The sequence below is a fragment of the Acinonyx jubatus genome, chromosome E4 (genome assembly GCF_027475565.1).
Source record: "Acinonyx jubatus isolate Ajub_Pintada_27869175 chromosome E4, VMU_Ajub_asm_v1.0, whole genome shotgun sequence".
NCBI classification, from domain to species: domain Eukaryota; kingdom Metazoa; phylum Chordata; class Mammalia; order Carnivora; family Felidae; genus Acinonyx; species Acinonyx jubatus.
Window position 1 is genome coordinate 34,633,332 of NC_069395.1, and position 18,960 is coordinate 34,652,291.

Here is an 18,960-nt window from a genome sequence, read left to right on the forward strand (position 1 = left end):
AAAAATGACCGTGGTAAAGGTGAAATAAGATAACATGAAAACTGTGTAAAAGAATAAGAATCCAGCACACTACTCGATAACTCGCAATGGACTCTGAATGGAATCTTATGTATTTAAAGCTCAATTACTTGCTTATTTCAATTCTCAACTGTTTTCCCGTACTTCGAACCCTGTCTGCAGAATCGGGTCATCATTTTCTGAATACTGCTCCCCTCCCTGGGTTGAACACCTAAGCACTCCTAGATTTAGCCCTGACACCACACCTTTCCCGCACTCTGCTATAACTAGCTTGGTTACCTTGGATTTGCAAGTCATTCGCTGGACGGTTTTTGGAGACCCTGTGCTAAATATTGGTCATGACCCCTTGGAGCTCTGACCTTAACAAACTGTCTGTGAATCCTCTCTGGTAAACTCAGATTCCCGTTCCTGATTTCCAGAGGTTCGAATAAATCTCTGATTATGACTTATTAATCATAAAATATTGGAGAAATTACTTAATTTCTTGAGCTTAATAACCTTGCCTATAAAACATGAATAAAAATTGCTATGCTGAGAGACAGCGTTATTTGCATTGCAAAAATACTATTCACATTGTAAAAAAAAATGATTCCTAATATGTGAAGCGCCTTGGTCTTTGTCAGTTATATAATTGGTCACATCGTAGTAATATGAATATCAATCTCCCTCCATCCCACTGCGTGCTGATGCCTCCCAAGATGTGGTGCTAAGCTTCTGCAATTTTCCAAATGAATCTTGGAGAGTGAAAAATGGTGCATTACAACGTCTAACACACTCCGTTGGGTTGAGATTTTACACTGTTGGATTTGCTACAGCCATGGAGAACGAACGTACTCCTTAATTAGTAAGTCTTTTTTCATGGAATAGCCTTCCTGAACATGCATACACACACACACACAGGCAGGTATGCATACACACATATATGCATACATACAGATGGGCAGACATCTGGTCCTGGTGGGCATATTGACAAAAATTTTAGAAGGAGGGTTAGCTAATAATTCAAACAAGTTTCAGTGGAATTTAAAGCCAAAGCCCTGAAGAGAAAACCATGCTCCATCCCTAGGTTAGCCCTGTGCTTTCCCGTGTTTCTATACCCTTTCTTGATTCTTGACTTTGGCGAAAGGAAAGTACAAAAACAACAACAACAACAACAACAACAACAAATTTGTCTCTGCCTAGTCCGTAGGTATACATGTTCTGGGGATGACCCGAAGATAGTTCCAGAATAAAATGATGGGGCTTCCATAAAGATATAGGGAGGAGAAAACACTTCCATTAAGTTTTTTCTGCGGTGATTACAGTCATACTATTGCCAAGAGGAGACCACAAATTGTATCACCATGTATTTGTATGAGGATATTCTAAGGACCGAACAAGCCATTTGTTTAAAAAGAAGACATTGATATTTTGCAAAATAAATCTTAATTTTGTTCATCAATGATACTTGTGAATTCCTGGTCAGACTGACTACTCTTGATTGATGTGGTCTATAAATGAACTTATGGAGGCTTAATTATACGGTGAGATCAGTGTATGCTTATCGATTGTGCCTTTGACATGATTAGCCACATTAGATTATGATGTCCTCGTCCCCCAAAGATCAAAGCTAGGATTGGACTTTATTTAAGGGCCATTAGTCATATGTTCGTGGCACGTGCTCAATTTTTTTCATTATGTAATAGGTAGAGGAGACTATAAAAAGAGCATTAGCTTCGTGCCACTTAGAAATCTTTCTTAGAAATGTGCCTGATGGAAATGGACTGTCTTTCTCCTCCCAACCCAATAGATGCTTAGTAGCCATGAATGGAATTGAGAAGGGAGCATTTCTATGGACTGCTTCACTCCTTACCCTCCACCATTGTACCGGGGTGGAGCTGGGGTCCCTTCACAGCCAATCCTAAATCCCACATCACCATCCTTGGTCCAAATGCTCTAGTCAGCCATTGGAGACAAGGGCAAATGCAGCTGTGGTGTTTCTGAATCCAGGCTCCAGCCACGTGGAAGATCAAATCCCCAGGCCCCGCAGCCAACTTGGGACTCCATCCATTTTAGTCAGCCCAGCATTACTAATAACCAGGAGAAACCACAGAAAATATGAGAGCCGTGGCAGCAGTGACAGGCAGAATGAGATGCAGAGCTATGCATGCTGGGAACTCTTGGCCTTAATTAGAATGTGCGTGTACAGTATTTATCTTTCCCTCAAACCTATAAATAAGGCCAGCTCTTTGGCGATTACTGATGTCTGCCGTCATTTCACAAGGCCTCTGTTTTGATGGAGCACCAGTTGCTGCAAAATCATATTTCTTTCCTCTGTAGCCTGCATCTACTCCTGTGGAAACGTTTCAGAGGTGTTCAGAACCGTGACTGAAGAGGAGGAAAGGGGTGAAATCTAAGAATCTAAGTATGAATTATTCTTTCGGTACCTATTACTACAATCAGAGATCATAAGATGTAAAAAAGTCCTCACAGGCAAGTAATCAACTCCCCTGTCCCCAAGAAGGCCTTCATCCTCGTCATCCCTGACAGCATATTTCTGTCTCTTCCCTGAATACTTTTAGTGATGAGCCCTTCACTGGCTCCAAATTTGGGGCACGGTAAAACCTTCTTACTATTGAATAAATCTGCCTCGCCCCCACTTACCCTGTGGATCTCAAATGGAAACTTTTTCAATGTCCCAAGTGCTTCCCCGGTCCGCCTGTGAATCCCAGTTTTCAATATGACTGGTACCAATAATTACAAACGTACTCATGGTATACTTTCCTATCGGTTCCTCTTTTTTCTTTCTGATAACAGGAGTACCGAAAATTGGTCTGATGTATATCTTCACGTGTGAACTAGAACAGTGTTGATATTTTGACGTAAAAGGATGAAATATTATACATATCCTCAGAGGACTTTCATCTCTGAAGTAAAAGAAAAGTCATAAGATGAAACGGTCTGTAAGAGGGCGGTTTAAATTTTTTCTCATACAGGCATCCCCTGGACCAACCTAAAGGCTAAGTAAAACCATCATGGCTCTTTGCTGCTTGGTTCCTCTCTCACAGCAAATTGTAAACTCCTTATGGGAAGAAGTTATTTTGCTCTTGTTTTTTTCTTGTTAAGTTTGGTGTTTCCCAGTGTGCACATAGTAGGTCTTCAAAACGTAATGAATTGTGAGTAAATCATCTCATTTAAGTGGGCGACTGGAGCCTCAATTGCAGAAGTTCGTGTCTTCTCAAAATAAACACTTCTGTCCGTCCTCTGGTCCCGTTCTCTCCATGGGAGGATGTGAGGTTGAGCTATACTCACCATCACCTCCAACGAATGTTTATTCAGAAGGTTCTAGTTCTCCACCTTCTCCACCGAGCACCAAACCATCTCCTCTGCCTGAGGAGATCTCTTCGACTCCTCCTTCGAAGGCACCTCAGGCCACTTCCTCTCCAGCAAGACTACTAAGTGACCTGTCTGCTGTCCCCATCCTCCTCCACCCAAAGAGAAGATAAGTAAAAACTCATCAACCAGCAACAAGCCCTCGGCCCCAAGCTCATTCCACCAGATGTTCACTCGCTGCCTCTGCATTAGTTCCCTGAATGACAATCAGCCTGCTGGTAAGCCTCCTAGTGGGACAACCATGCTCGGCTGAGGGCTCAGAAGATTTTCCTTTTCTTCTTTACTGCCGCCATGAAAAAAATGGGCCCCTTTGCTCAGAGAAAGGGGGGCTACAGATACATCCCCCAAGGCTGGGGAAAGGGAGTTATGGAAATCTCGTGGAAAAACTGGGTATTTGACAATGAAGGACAACTATTTATATAAAAGAAAGTAATTTACAGGAGAGAAGGAAAGCGCCATCTTTAAGCTTTCAGATGACATTCAATGTTTCTTTGGGGCGCTAAAACACCAAACAAGGGTGCCTAAACTTCACGAGGTCTTAGGAGACAGCTCTGGTGCGGTACAAAGCGTCTGGACTTAAAAGCAGGAGATCTGGGTTTCATTATTCACCAGCGGTGCGCTCTGGAGCACAAGGCTGAGCCTCTGAGACTTGTCCCCTCAGCCATAAAATGGGGCGTTCAGTCACCACGAATGGGTTGCGCGGCAAGATACGTCCTTACCTCCAGCAGGTGTCCAGGGGCTGACGGAGCTGAGGTGTTGATGTCGAGGAAATGAACCAATACGCTGTCGCGGTCTTTCAGGAGGATGAACAGTCGGCCCGTCACAGATGTCACCCAGCACGAAGGTGGGGCTTGAAACGGAAGTACGGGGAGGTCATGCAGAAGTCCTGAAGACATGTGAGGTTATGGCAAGGATAAGAAGGTAGAGACTGATCCGTCTGTCAATGAGTCTCATAGTGAGAAGTAGTTCTAATTTTAATTTTTATTCTTGTGCTGAAGTAGAGTTGCCATATAACGTGATCTTAGTTTCAGGCGCACAGCGTAGTGATTTGGCAATCGCATGCATTACGCCGTGTTCTTCATGACAAATTTGGTTACCATCCGTACTACCTATGGAAGAGTGAAGGATGACGGCTGGAAGAAGGAAATGCATCATTGAAAGAACATTGAAAACTTCCAACAAAATAAATACTGAAGTGCACAGAATGCAGGCAGTCATTGCTGGGCTGACTAAATACTGTTGTTCTGAAAGTCTTCCAACGTGTTAGGCCCTGTGCTGCATACTCCATGCATATACTCATTTAATCCTCGTAATAATCCTGAAGGGGTTTTCCCTCCCCTTTATGGATGTAGAAACTCAGGCCAAGCAAACTGTGGTAACTTGCCCAAGGTGACGCGCTTGGTGAACGGGAGAGATGGAGCTCGAACGGAGAATCTGAGCTCTCAACACCCACAGTAGACTCCAGCATTCCTGAGTGATTGCCAGGATCCACCCAGAGCCAGGGAGAAAGGGAGCGGACTGTAGAGACTTGCAGATAGAGGGAAGTCAGTTTACCTTGAAACTGGGGTTCCAGATGGCATTTGGAAGCAAGGGCAGCAGGGGTAGAACAAATTGGTAAGGAAAAAAAATAACGTTCAACATCTCATGATAAGAAGCCTGACGCGGAAAAGGAAATGACCGGTGGGCCTTGGATTTTTTGGCAGTATCTAATGATGGCAAGAATATAAAAGATGGAGAGTTTGACTGGCATCAAAGCTTGGAATATAGCTTCGGAACAGAGTTACTCCACTGTGGACTCTGGCTTGTCGTTGGTCCTAGTTCCAAATCAAACTGCAGTAAGCATTGGCCAAGATGTTGCAAAAAAGACTCTCCCTGGGTGCCTTAAAAAGAGGGAAACTGGGGTCTCTGCAGCTGAAGAGGACTTGGTCCTTTCTGATGACCATGATGGCCCAATGCAGAAGCAGGTGCTCAAGTTTGTTTCCTTCTGTGCTACTGAACAGAGAAAAAAACAGATAGGATATAAATTCACGGAGACAGAAGGACCAGACGATCCAACTTACGTACATACTTTGTAGTTTACCTGGGATCCTGAAGTAGCAGTTTGTGCTGCTAAAAATCAACACTGTGGTTTGAATGATGATACCAGACACAGCATGGAAAACTACAAACTTTAGTCTTCTTCAAGCCAGCCTGATTGTTTTTTTAAGGCCAGAACATTCTATCCTGTGTATGTAACTATCTTCCATTGGGGGGTTTGGGGGAGAAAGGAAAACACAGAAAGGACTGACATGAAATGTGCACAACCCACCCTTGTCCCCTCATCATGATGGGATTCTTAGCAAATGGCTAAGAAAGAAGTCTTGAGACATCTTTGGTGCACAAAGGGGACTTGATTAAAGCAGGGGGACAGGCCCTGTGGGTAGAAAGAGCTACCCTGGGGTTGTGACGAGTGACTGATTAAATACTGTTAAGTTAGTGGGGGTTGGGGATAGCCTAAGTCTCTAAGGAATTCGAAAGCCAGGCTTTCAGGACCCCGAGGGACTGGCTGCTGTTAAGATAAGGTTCCTTTTAGTCTTTACTAGAACAAAAACATTAAGGAAGTGAGGCAGCCGTGGGTTGCTTGAGGAAGGTCACAGCGGATGTTTCGTGTGTCTATCAGTGGGCTGCAAGCTATAAGGAGATTGAATTTCAGCTGCATTGCTCTTCCCTTTGTTTCCCTCATCACTTCCCCCTCTGAACAATTTAGACCCTTAAATCTTTAAGGTTGTTGAAGGCAGAAGGTCTCATCTTCCGTAGCTTCTTCCTATCGGATAGGGGCATAGAAACGTCCCCACCGATGGGTCAGCGTTCATCAGTTGAGAATTTAATAGGAGTTAGGAAAGGCTAAGGCAGCTGTATCTACAGTTGATGACCTATGGGAGTCTCCTTGAGCAGAAAGGGTCACCTGTTGGCTTGAAGTTGTGGCACTGTAGGAGTCTTGGGACCAGGTGGAGGGACATGGGAGAAAACAGCAAAATGTGCTTAAAATAACCAAAAGGGAAAGAAGCCCAAATAGGAGTCCTTTGTTGACAAAAATCTTTCTTGAGTCCAGGAGTTTAACCAATTACTGAAGGAAAGAGAGGGATAATTGAAAGTGCCAATTTGAGTCTTTGTCAGTCAGAAGCTCAGAAGTAATTTTGTGGTGATCTGGGATGTATACACAGCATTGTGTTTTTAGGAGAGCATAAGTTCCACCTTGTGCAGCACTTGAGGCATCTAATGCCATTTTATTTTGCGTAACTGTTGAACGTGTTCGAGCTATTTTAATGTTTAATAATATAATGTTATTTTGGGAGTCACATAAGGCCTTGATTTTGTAACAGGTGGTGTGAACCATCATACAGACTCTGTTTTGTCTAGTAAACAATCAGGTGCTTGATCAGAGGCACTTTTATAGAAACAAAAATATAGGTTAGTGGTTAGAGCAAATTGCAAACCCAGTTCCTGCCGGTTCTGCCAGTAAGAAGATTTTAGACGTCAGGCTCGAAGCATCCTCAGATAGAATGGGAACAGGCAGCGGGAATCAGATGGGTTTTTTTGTTTATTTGTTCTGGGGTTTTGGGGTTTTTGTTTTGTCTTGTTTTGTTTTTGGTTTGTAATTCAACTGTTTGTGGTGATCCTTTTGAATAGCCCATAGAGCAACAGGCCCAAAGATCATCTATACGTGAGTTTTGTGATAATTTCCCTGAAGTTTACCGCAAGTTGTCTAGTGTAGGCAAACAACACACACTTAGAGACAATCAGAACTAGAATTTAACATCCATTAAGGTGTGTTATTGAAACATCATTTTTCTACCAACCCTGATTTCCAGAGATAGCCAAATGAACACTAATTCATTTGTAGAACAAATCCGGTTTTAACAAACTCAGCCTAATTATTCACATAAGCTCACCAAGAACAGCGATTGGTCATATAGATCTTTTAACTATTGCTTTTCTGGAACTTTTTATAAGGAATAGTAGCCTCTCCGGGTCAAGCCTCTACAGGCCAAGCCAAGTACTTGCCATCAGACATGCCTGCAAATCCTGGAGATTTGGGCTAATGCTTCTTTGTGAGGTCCCAAAGAAATCCTGAGGTTCCTGCACCTGCCTGGAAGTGACCTTCTTTACTCACCTGGTGAGGCTGCCGGGAACTCTGTAAGCAAGGTATCAGGCCTCCATTTCCAAGGGGCTTTATGGCTCCTTGTTTCGTAAAGTCAACCCGAGTTTCTTAAAACTGTTTGGTCATATCTGAGTCAATGAACTTGAGTCATTCTCAAATATGGCATTCCAGTCAAAGCCTTGGTAAGCTAACCAGTTTTTCCAGTGGTGGCCTGTCCCAGGAACAGATTCTTATTGAACTTGTGCAAATAACTGTAATTACCATGAAAGAAAGAATACTGAGAGCTTTTGAATTTCAGAGGGTTCGGGTTGAAAAGTTAAATGCCTCAGTTGTCTACAAACGAATACTTTATCACATTTCTGTATATCCTAAATATCTTAAGAGAAGGTTGCCTTAATCTGGAAGAGCAAACATTCGAGAACCAACAATATTTCCAACAAGAGTTACAGAAACTGTAATCTTCCTCCATTTAGTTAGTCCCATGTTACTAATTCTTGTTCAGTTTGAATACAGCGTCTTAGTTCTGGAAATGTTTACCCATTTGTTTTATAATCTTAAAGATGTCAAATACTTGTATTTGTCCTAAAAATCCTTTTTGTAAATCTCCTTGAAGATAAAACATGCTCTGTAAGAGCATCAGAACAATAACTATAAATAACAACAGACTCACAAATGGATATGGTTAACAATCTGACATGAAAGTTCATTATGATGCAATTGACAAGGAACTTTGGTTATTCAATACATTGGTTGCTTCAATAATCAGAATTTCCAGTGATCACCTTATACCAAAACATATTAAAACTTCAGGAAATACATATATTTGAGTGGTTATAGCATTTATCCAAGCAATATCACCTAAGGTTTACCATTATTTGTTTGACAGGGCTTTCCAAGTAACATACCAAATAAAAAGGCCCAACTGGTCAAAAAGATTTCATTTACAATTTAAATCCTGGGAAGTTTGTGAAAACCTGAGAAAATTATAAAGCACATCCTAAATAGGATTACATAGCATCACAAATCTCAATTATTTAGTTAACCAAGGTGGCAATAAGAGATTCTCAAAGCAAATATATAGGGTTATATAGCTGCTAACAAAACCTAGCTCCTTTAACATTGAGAAGTTTTAACTAAGTAATCAAAGACCTGATAAGGACAAAACATAAAGCTTTGGTTTTCCCGGCCGACAAAAGAGAAGAGACCTTGTTTACATTTTTTTAATCAAAACCAGATCAATAATCCGAGAAAACTTTGTCTTTTGAACAGAGAGAAAAGCAGAATTTCATCTTATACCAGTGTATTTTTAAAATCCATTCATTTCAACCTTAGTCAGGCCTAACCACGAACCCTCTACAATTTTTCATTTGCATTCATATTTTGTCCCAAGCCATTTCTCTACAAACAACCAGTTTCATTGAGGACAAAATTACTTTCTTTTCTTCTTTTTTTTTTTTTACCTTTAACAAGAATGTATTTCCATTCCTTATATCTTTGTTACATATTTCCTACTTTTTTTACATACAAAGTTGTTTTCCTTATTTCCGTCAGTCTTAATTACATCTAGCAGAATTTTAACTCTTAGAAACCTTACACTCCAGTGAAAACTAAATAGTAACCAATTGTGCACAGTTACACCAGAATTCTTTAGATGGCAAATTTATAAATCAACTAAGCACTGCGTAGATTTTCCAACAAACTCAAATATCCTTAGTTTCTCTGCAATAAATCAAAAGCACAAACCTATGTTCAGTAAGTAATGCCTTAGTAGTTAATCTTATTTGGAAAAGACCTAGATGTCCAATGAATTCAACCCAGTTTATCATCCAAGCAAAACTTTAAAGCTTCAGGTTACCAAAGACTTTAAAAGCTATCTTAACAATTACTCATGAAAACTCTTGAGACAGAATTAACCATCATTGTAAGCCATCTTCTTGTTGACAAATTGCAACAGAGATAAAATGAGCTTATTTGACCTTCAGCAAACCTAGGTAGAAAAAGTTTCATGTTTTTAATGCTGGTAACTCTAAAGACATGTCTGTCTTAATTAAACCAACAAACTTAAATTAGTTCGAAAACAAAATATGTTCCACTTGAGTCCGCTTAAAAGTCACGTAATTTGTTCACCATTGTCAATTTCTACCTGGGACTTTGGGGAGGACACCTGAAATGGGCAGTGTAAGTTCAAGGGGGCACTCTTTGCTCCTTGACACTGAGGATAGGAAGAGGAGTTGATGGTCCCAGAGGCCCCCAGATAGTACAGGAGCCAGCTATAGAGGTTGCACCCGAGGGGGTGCAGAAACAGGAGGAGGGGCAGGGGAAGGCAGAAGAGGTGAAGTGGATAAAAGCCCAGAGGGCAGAGAAAGAGGTCTTCCAGTCCTAAAGCCTGTCAGTGGGGACAGATAAGCAGATGTAGATTTTTTTTTTCCCACCAGTAAATTGGAATGGGCAGTCCATGTTGGGCCAGAGAAGACAGGGAACTTCCCTGAAACAAAGGGAGTTTCAACAGCTGCTTGGGAATATTCCTTAAAGTCTCCTTCCCTAGGTAGACTAACCAGAGACAATTGGCTCCAATTATCAGAGTCATTAACCCAGGAAATGAATGAGGGAGAAACCCCTAAATACAGCTAGAGTAATCTGAGTCTATTAGGAAGGAGGAACAGTGAGACAGAGTGTCAGAGTCTCCTTCATTAGGGATGGCCTGTGTTTCCTCCAACAACCCGGAGGAAGGCCTGTTTAGACAATCATCCAATATATCAGGAGGGAGTTTATCACCCTAGTTAGTGGCCAAACACATTCTGCAAGAGGCCTTCAGATCTGGATCCTGATTTAGGGCCATGAAAACCTGTACATAGGGTACCTCAGTGCATTTGCCCTGTTTCTTGCAGAAGAGATCTGATAGATCCTGTTAAGGCCATGCAGTCCTTTCCAGATCAGTCCTTTCCTAAATTTTGCAAACCAAATAGATTCCAGTGGGTTAAAAGGCATCCCAAGGGAGACGACCCCTTGGGGATTGAAGAAGATCCTATGTTCCTAGAAAAGTAGAGAGGCCCATTACCAAAAATACTCCCAACTCCTGGTTGGTATCCCATGCAGGATATATCAAAGGTTCCTGGTGTCAAAGCGACCAGAGGCGCCCCTCAAACAAAATCACTATGACCACCAACCAGCCGCGAAGGGCCCCCATTGCATCCTGGGCTACAAACGTGTGCCTGGTGTATGGACCTAAATGCCGTGCTGTGCCTTGAACACTGTGCTGTAAAAGGCTGTGCTGCAAAAGGCCGTGCCTTAGTTTACCTGGTCTTGAGGAGCATGCCATTAAGGTCATGCTTTAGTTTCCTTGAAGGCCGTGCCATTTCTAACCCATGGAAAACACTAGAAAGCTTTTACAAGGGGGAATCACCCAATTCTGTAATTTCAGTAGTAGGTAGAGAACGTTGACAGAAAACAGTAACAATAGAAATCCATCATGATCTAAGCGACATTCCAACACATATAATCTTTAGAGCCAGGTTCCCTAGGAAAGAGTCCTCAGTTGGGTTTTAATTCAGTTAGGTACTGGTTTCAGCTGGCTCCCAGTGGAGATCCTTCAGCCAGAAGCAGCTAGACCAGAGACGTGGAGGGGATCACATTAGACCAATGAGAAGGAAACCTTACACAGGAGTCTTAAGAGAGGCAGCTATGCTAGTCATTTAAATGGAGGTCCCATGCCCAAAACAGAAAACGTTGTATAAGGATGGGAATAAAGAGAGGGCATCAAGTTTCTGGGTTTTATTCCCATTCCAGCCAGGGTACTGACTTCCATCCCAAAGGCAGGCTTTCTCCTCCCCATACAGTAGCCACGGGCTAGAGGATTAGGACCAGAGCCATCAACACGAAGATGTTTCAACGCGACCACACTCTTTGAAAAGCCCCTGAAATGACAGTAAAGGAAAAAGAGAGAAAGCACTCACCATGTTTGCACCAAGGCTCAGAGTCCAGATGAAAAGACCCCAAGCCCCATGTTGGGGGCCAAAATACTGGGGTTCTTGAGCAAAGGGCTAAGAAAATTCGTGAGACATCTTTGGTGCACAAAGGTGATTTTATTAAAACACGGGGACAGGACCCATGGGGAGAGAGAGTTGCCTTGGGGTTGTGAGGAGTGACCAATAATACACTTTTAAGTGAATGGGAATTAGGGATAGCCTAAGTCTCTAAGGAATTCGAAAGCCAGGCTTTCAGGACCCCGAGGGACTGGCTGCTGTTAAGATAAGGTTCCTTTTAGTCTTTACTAAAACAAAAAACTTTAAGGAAGTGAGGCAGCCATGAGTTGCTTGAGGAAGGTCACAGCGGATGTTCCAGGTGTCTATCAAGCTGTAAGGAGGTTGAATTTGAGCTACATTGCTCTTGCCTTAGTTTCCCTCAACAACCATATGCAACCTACATTACATAAGAATGAAGTAATAGTTTGAGGTGTTCCTGTTTGTTGCAACTCTGGAACATTTACTCTGGCCCCGCTGTTTCACAGAGTGGGTAGTAAACTGCCGAATTCTTATTTATTTACTTATTTGGATTATCGATTGTTTGCTAGCGTGTTTGATTGATTGTAATCCATTGCAGGCTGAACATAGTTAGAAATTCAACAAGTTCAAAAAGGTAGAGAGGAATTCATGGATGAAATATCTATCGTGCATTTCAAAGGGACCCAGAATACTGAGTGATGGCCTCTGATTTTGGCTGCAAACCGGACAGGTGGCCTTCTACAGTCTCACTGCAAAAGGCATGTCCCATCTTCCTATCCTGGGGGCTTGGGCAGGAAATTGAGTCTGAAGAAGAAAAGGTATCATGTCCACAGTAGGTCATCAGGACCAGCCGTGTTCGCGATGAGACTGGAGGTCGAGACGCATAATCCTTTAGGGTCAGAACTATGTGAGGTGCCAAAACGAAGCACCAGGCCACAGCAGGTCAAGTGGAGAAGACCTGCGTGTGTTCTGGAGATGGGAGGTCTTGTAAGACGCCAGAATCACAAATCCTGTATTTTTAATGAAACCGAGCCAGGTACTAGGCCCAGAAGGACAAGAACATCCCTGAGTGCATTAGCTTGGAGGACCGCACCAGCCAAACAGGTCATACTTTATTAAAAATCACAAACGTTGGGGCACCTGGGTGGCTCAGGCGGTTGAGCATCCGGCTTCGGCTCAGGTCATGATCTCGTGGTCCGTGAGTTCGAGCCCCGCGTCGGGCTCTGTGCTGACAGCTCGGAGCCTGGAGCCTGCTTCAGATTCTGTATCTTTCTCTCTCTCTCTCTCAAAAAACAAAATAAGCATTGTAAACATCACAAAGGAAGTGAGAGGCAAATAAGATGGTAAAATTCTCTGTGCTCGGGGGGTAGTGGATAAGGATGGCCAAGGACAGAGGGCTCAGAGTTCTGCTGCAGAAGGAGGAGGCTGATATGGGAGTAGATTGAGACGAGATCCAAAGAAGTCCTGAGAAGTCAGTTCAGGGGGCCTCAGCAGGGAGGAGATGCTGACCACCAAGACCTAACCTCTGCGGGAACATTACAGTTTACAAAGCACTTGAACAAGCAGCTCTTGCCATAGGTCAGCCCGAGCCAGCGTGGGTAAGCGCACGGTAAATTAAGAAATGTAGTGGGCTCATTCCAGCCTGCGCCGTATTTTGTGAGACCTCCTTCCTCCTTTCTCCTTCCTCAATTTCTGCATGTAAACCAAGGCCTCTCAACCTCATCACCATGGACAATTTGGACCAGGTCATTCTCTGCTGCGCAACGCAGAATGTTTCACCGCATTTCTGACCTCCTCCCACCAGATGCCGGCAGCACCCCTCCCCTGCCCTTGTTGTGACACCCAAAAACGTATCCAGACATTTCCAGCTGTCCCCCTGAAGGGTAGATTCGCCCCTGGGTGAGGACCACTGACCTAAACAGACAAAAATCTTCCCTGATGGTTCTTGGTGATCTCTGTGCTTCTCTTCCGTCTTTCAGGAGGGAGCTCAGCAGACCATGCAGTGTTTTGTAATTGCACAGGTTTGTGGTGAGAGCCAGGGAGACGTGAGATCAAGCCTGACTCTGTCACTTACTAGATGCATAATCACAGGCAAGTCCCTTAATCTATATGAGCCTTGTTTCCTTGTCTGCGAAATGCGGGTAATAATCAGACCATCTCAAAAGTTCTAGTGAGAAAATGATGTCATTCATGCAGAGTGCTGAGAGAGACAGGGACACGGTAAATGCATAATCATTGTTAGTGATCCTTATTATTGTTACCGTTGTATGAGAAGGTGGCTGTCCTTGACCATTCGGTATGTCACCTCCTCTCCCCTGTGGGAATCAGAAGATGGATAAGACCATCGCCTTCCCCTCAGGAGTCCGCAGACCATTAGGGAAGAGAGGGCTGTCCATGAATCACTGGAATGCAGGCCATCAAAACGGTTGCCAGAAATGAAGTACAAGTTGCTGCCTCCGGTTTGAGACGCAGAGAAACAGATGCCAGGACTACCTCCGTACGGACAACTGTGGCGCCTCGTCACCTGGAATGCGCTCAGCAGTTCTGGATGCCACGTCGCAAGATCAAAGATGTCTGGAGAAGGTCCAGGGAAAGGCACCAAAAATGAGAGACGGGGTAGTGCTCTGCTGTCTTAGTCTGGGAAGGTGAAGGCAAAAGAGGTCACGATTGAAATATATGAAACCATGGAAAGTGAGTATTTGTTCACGCCTTTATTTCATTAATAAAAGTGTGTGCAGATCCACCTCCATCTTGGCTCTGTGCGATGGACATAGAAATAAACTAGTGCAGCCCCTGTCCTAAGGAACTCAGACTCAGTGAGGGAAATGGGCCTATAGGCAAGTACAGTTGAGTTTTGAACCACACAGGGTTGAACCGTGCAGGTCCACTTATACATGGATGCTTTCAATAAGTACCATAAGTACTATAAATGTATGTTCTCTTCTTTATGCTTTTCTTAACAGCGTTTCCTTTTCTCTAGCCTACTACATCGTAAGAATACAGCGTATAACACATACAATGTACAAAATATGTGTTAATCACCCGCGTATGTTATTGGTACGGCTTCCAGTCAACAGTAGGCTATCAGTAGTTACGTCCTGGGGGAGTCAAGTTGTAGGCAGATTTTCAACAACACAGGGGTCAGCTGCCCTAACCCCTGGGTTGTTCGAGGGTCAACAGGATCTTCGAGACATCAGTAGAATACCTGATGGCCTTATGATTGAACTGTAGGCGGAAGTCAGAGGGAGAACCTCACAGGGCCAGAGAGGCTTCACAAGGGACGTGATGCCTGCCTTCACCTTAAAGGATGAGTGGAATCTCAATGGAAAAAAAGAAGGAGGGCATTCAAGGGCAAGAGGAAGGGAATTTCAGTAGCATGAACATTGTGGCGATTGGAGCAGATGCTTCGGGAACAGTCAGCTTGGACAATTCCTTAAGTGCACAAGCTCACCTTGTTCTGCCCTTTCCACTTCCAGGATGAGCTTGCTCACATCTGCATTCGGCTCTAGAATTCTCTTCCACAAGCATCCTGCTCAGCCAACACAAGTGGACATCAGAAAATCAGAGAGCTACCCCCACCTGGGGTAACCCCCAGCCAATGGAAACACGTTGTGTGGTGGGTGGTTGCTCGGGCTTCCCACTTGGGGTGGGGGGGACTTCTGCAGGCTGCACTCTGTGTGCCTCTGCAAGGAACCGTAGAACTCAGCCCTCGTGGCCCTACAGCAGCAACCTGGGTAATCCTCCCTCCCGGCCCCACCCTCTGCACTTCCTCACTCCCATTTCTTTGAATATTACCCCTAAATAAGAAGCCTGCACCCAAGTTTTCACCTCAGGCTCTACATTTTGGAGCAACTCTAAGATCATGGCGAAGAGCAATTGAGAAAAAAAATGCCATAATTTTTCACCAGTAATTGAATTTCTAAATTTATAACAACAATATACCATGAAATAATACTTTGTGGGCTGGGGAACTGTCCAACATTGTTGAGCCAATTATTAGTTTTGTGATCCTGGACAAGTTCCTTGGCCACTCGGAAACCATACACTTTCTTTATCTGCTTCTTAGCTCCTAGAGTTGGGGAAATACAGAAGATAGGCATATTAGATACGTGTTAACTACCATTATTATCAATAATAACAACAATAATAATAATAATTGAACATAGGATAAGGACAACCTCTCTACAACCTGTGTAACTACTATAATAAATATAAATAAATAATATAATCATTTAACACAATAATATAATAAAATAACACAATAAGCCCAGTGTTATTAGTTTATGGTCACAGTTCATTTTTGACCTAAAGTGTTCATAACCAGCTTGATCAAGCCCTTGAATCCCTCAACTCAGCTCTTAATGATCTTTTGCTATTGCCGATCAAATTTGCTTTCAATGGAAAAAATAAATAAAGTTGCAACCACTAAGAAAATTCTAAAGAACATATCATAAGGGACAGAAAGCAATTTCCAAAAGTCCCCCAAGGTTTGGGACATAGAAGCTGCAGCATCGTATATTTTTAGAGCCAGCAGGGTTTGAGAGAGCATCAGCCCTCTCGCATTAGAAATGCAAAAGCTGCTGGGGCGCCTGGGTGGCGTCTGACTTCAGCCCAGGTCATGATCTCGCGGTTTGTGGGTTCAAGCCCCGTGTCAGGCTCTGTGCTGACAGCTCAGAGCCTGGAGCCTGCTTAGGATTCTGTGTCTCCCTCTCCCTCTGCCCCTCCCCTGCTCATGCTCTGTCTCTCTCTGTCTCTAAAAAAATAAACGTTAAAAAAAATTTTTTTAAAGGAAAAAACTGAGAGCAGGCAAGGGGGAGAGATTTGATCAACGACACACATTATGATCTGTAGTGGACTCACACCTAGGAGCCTGGTTTCTTGGCTTCTAATCCACGATTCTTCTAGTGGTCTATGAATGAGTAGCATGGCAAGAAAACGTGTAGCATTTTGAAGTCGCTATTCCAAAATGGATAATGCCTGTGTGAATATGTAAATTTCTATAATATTATCATATATGGCCCTAACCTAGAAAGGGGTTAAAGGAGAACTTAAAGAAAACATTTGTCACTGATGGAACCGTATCAGCAAAACCGATGAACGTCTTTCCTTTGTGGTTGGAATTAGGGATAAGGGCATTGCATTTCTATAGCACATACCTTGGGATACAGATGGATAGGAGTACCTGGGTAGCTCAGTCAGTTAAGCAAGGTTTGGGCTCAGGTCTTAATCTCACAACTTGTGAGCTCGAGCCCCGCGTTGGGCTCTGTGCTGGCAGCATGGAACCTGCTTGGGATTCTCTCTCTCCCTCTCTCTCTGCCCCTCCTTCTCTCTCTCTCTCTCTCTCAAAAATAAATAAACATTAAAAAAAGATACAGATGTATAATGGAAACTGGGCAACTTGGTGAAGAATCTGTTGGAATATGGCAATTCCATGTTCCTATGTCGCTTGTTCTATAACACTCACACACGCACGCACACACACACACACACAGAACGTATTCCTTTTCCTCGTCAGGAATATTGTGCTTACTTTGGCTGGGAAGGGAGGAAGAGGAAGTTCCGATTTTAAGTTCTAAGCAAAGCTGCATGGAAGCACAACCTTTGAATATCACTCTTTGAAAGCACATGCTTAAAAGCTGGAGCACACACACACGCGACCACGTGCGCATCTCGTCCAATCTCCTTTAGAGACACCTCAGCCCCAGCTGCAAAGACATAGAGAAATAATTGATTATATTAATTGTGATAATTTAAGGTTGGTGATGCACACATTAGAAAACAATAGACGATTGTTATTTTTCATGGAAATTCTCTAGGGAAGAAAAAGCGTTCTGTCAAAAAGTGGAGGTGGAAGAAGGTTAATTACCGGCTAATGATTTGGGAATACAAATCTGGCCATCTTTGTTTCCTATTAATTGACCAGATTAAGTTAGTCATTTGGTTTTTGTGCTCTCTTTGTTTCAACCACAGTCTTATCTTTTTTTTTTTTTTCAGGCCATAATTACCGGTTACCCAGGTACCATTTAATTTTGTCAGAAATCACACCTATAGCTTAATTAAAAGCCATCCTGTTTAAAATACATACATGATAATAAGTATATAATAATATGATGCATTTATGGAATTATACAAATATACGTTATAAAATATATAATATACATAACATCCACTACAGTATTTATATAATTACATATTAAGTGTTCTAATGCTAGGCACCATAATCGGCGTTGGGGATACAAAAATGAAAATGTCACAGTCTAATTGCTCGATCTGGGTGTACTCGGCTATGGCCTGATCGTGAATGTTCCAGGTATCCCTGAGATCAAGCTGCCGTTGAAAAAGGAGGCACTCGCCTCCTCCAAAACCCCTCCTCCTCCAGCCACCCGCTCGCACTAAGCCATGAATTTCCTCGTGCCTAGTAGAGCCGTTTATGAAATAACTGTCTCTATTGATTTCTGCGTCCAATACAGGTATGCTTGCTCAGCCGGCCATCTGTTTTCTGCCTAAGGCAGGACCATTGAGAAAAATAAAGGAGAGAGAAGATGTGTGTGTGTGTGTGTGTGTAGAGAGGTGATGTTAAAGAGAGGAACAGGGATTCAAATCATTCCTCTCTGGTAGAAGGGATGCTACACACACGGGTGGCATTTTCCCTCAAAAGTCAAGAAGTAGTTTTGCTTCCTGTTTAGAGGTTGTCAGGGAGCTGAGTCCCCTCGATTTGCGGTCAGAAGACCATGCTGTCCTCGGGCTCCACCACTTGCCAGTGCTGTGACCCTAGCATAATCATCTGACCTATCGTCATAATTTCCTCATCTAGAAGTAAGCTGATGACTCATCACCCTTCCCACTTCATAGGGAAATGTTCAGAGCCTTGTGGGACAACTCCCAGGAGAGCTCTTCAGAAACTGTTGAGCGATGTATAATCAAAGACTTACGTGTATTATAATAGTCTGAGAGGGAGATGGAGGTAATATTCATCTAGGGACCATCAAAATTATCTGGTTCTTTGAGCCATCTCTGACCTCTGGCCTGAGTTCTCCTGGAGCGATTCCCCCCCAACACGCACACACACACCGTCCCTTTTCAGGTGACAAGGATTCTTGCGGATTATGTATTTTACATCAGACCCTAGAAGCTTTCGGCCTCTGGCGGACTCCACAGACACCATTTCTCCAAAAGGCTTTGAAGAATGATCTATGAAGGACGCTACAAAACATCTCAAGATCAATTGCTGTAATTATCCCCTGAATAATTTTCTGCCATTATTCAGGCTGTACATATTGTACATGAAAGGCTATGTTCAGCCAAACCAGAAGCTTGCTGGGTCCGGGATTTACAGCTCACTATGTAGGAAGATTTAGAAGGCAACCCCTAGGAAATCCATCTGGAGATTCTTGGGAGGATAAAGGAAAATATAAGTTCTTTTCATCT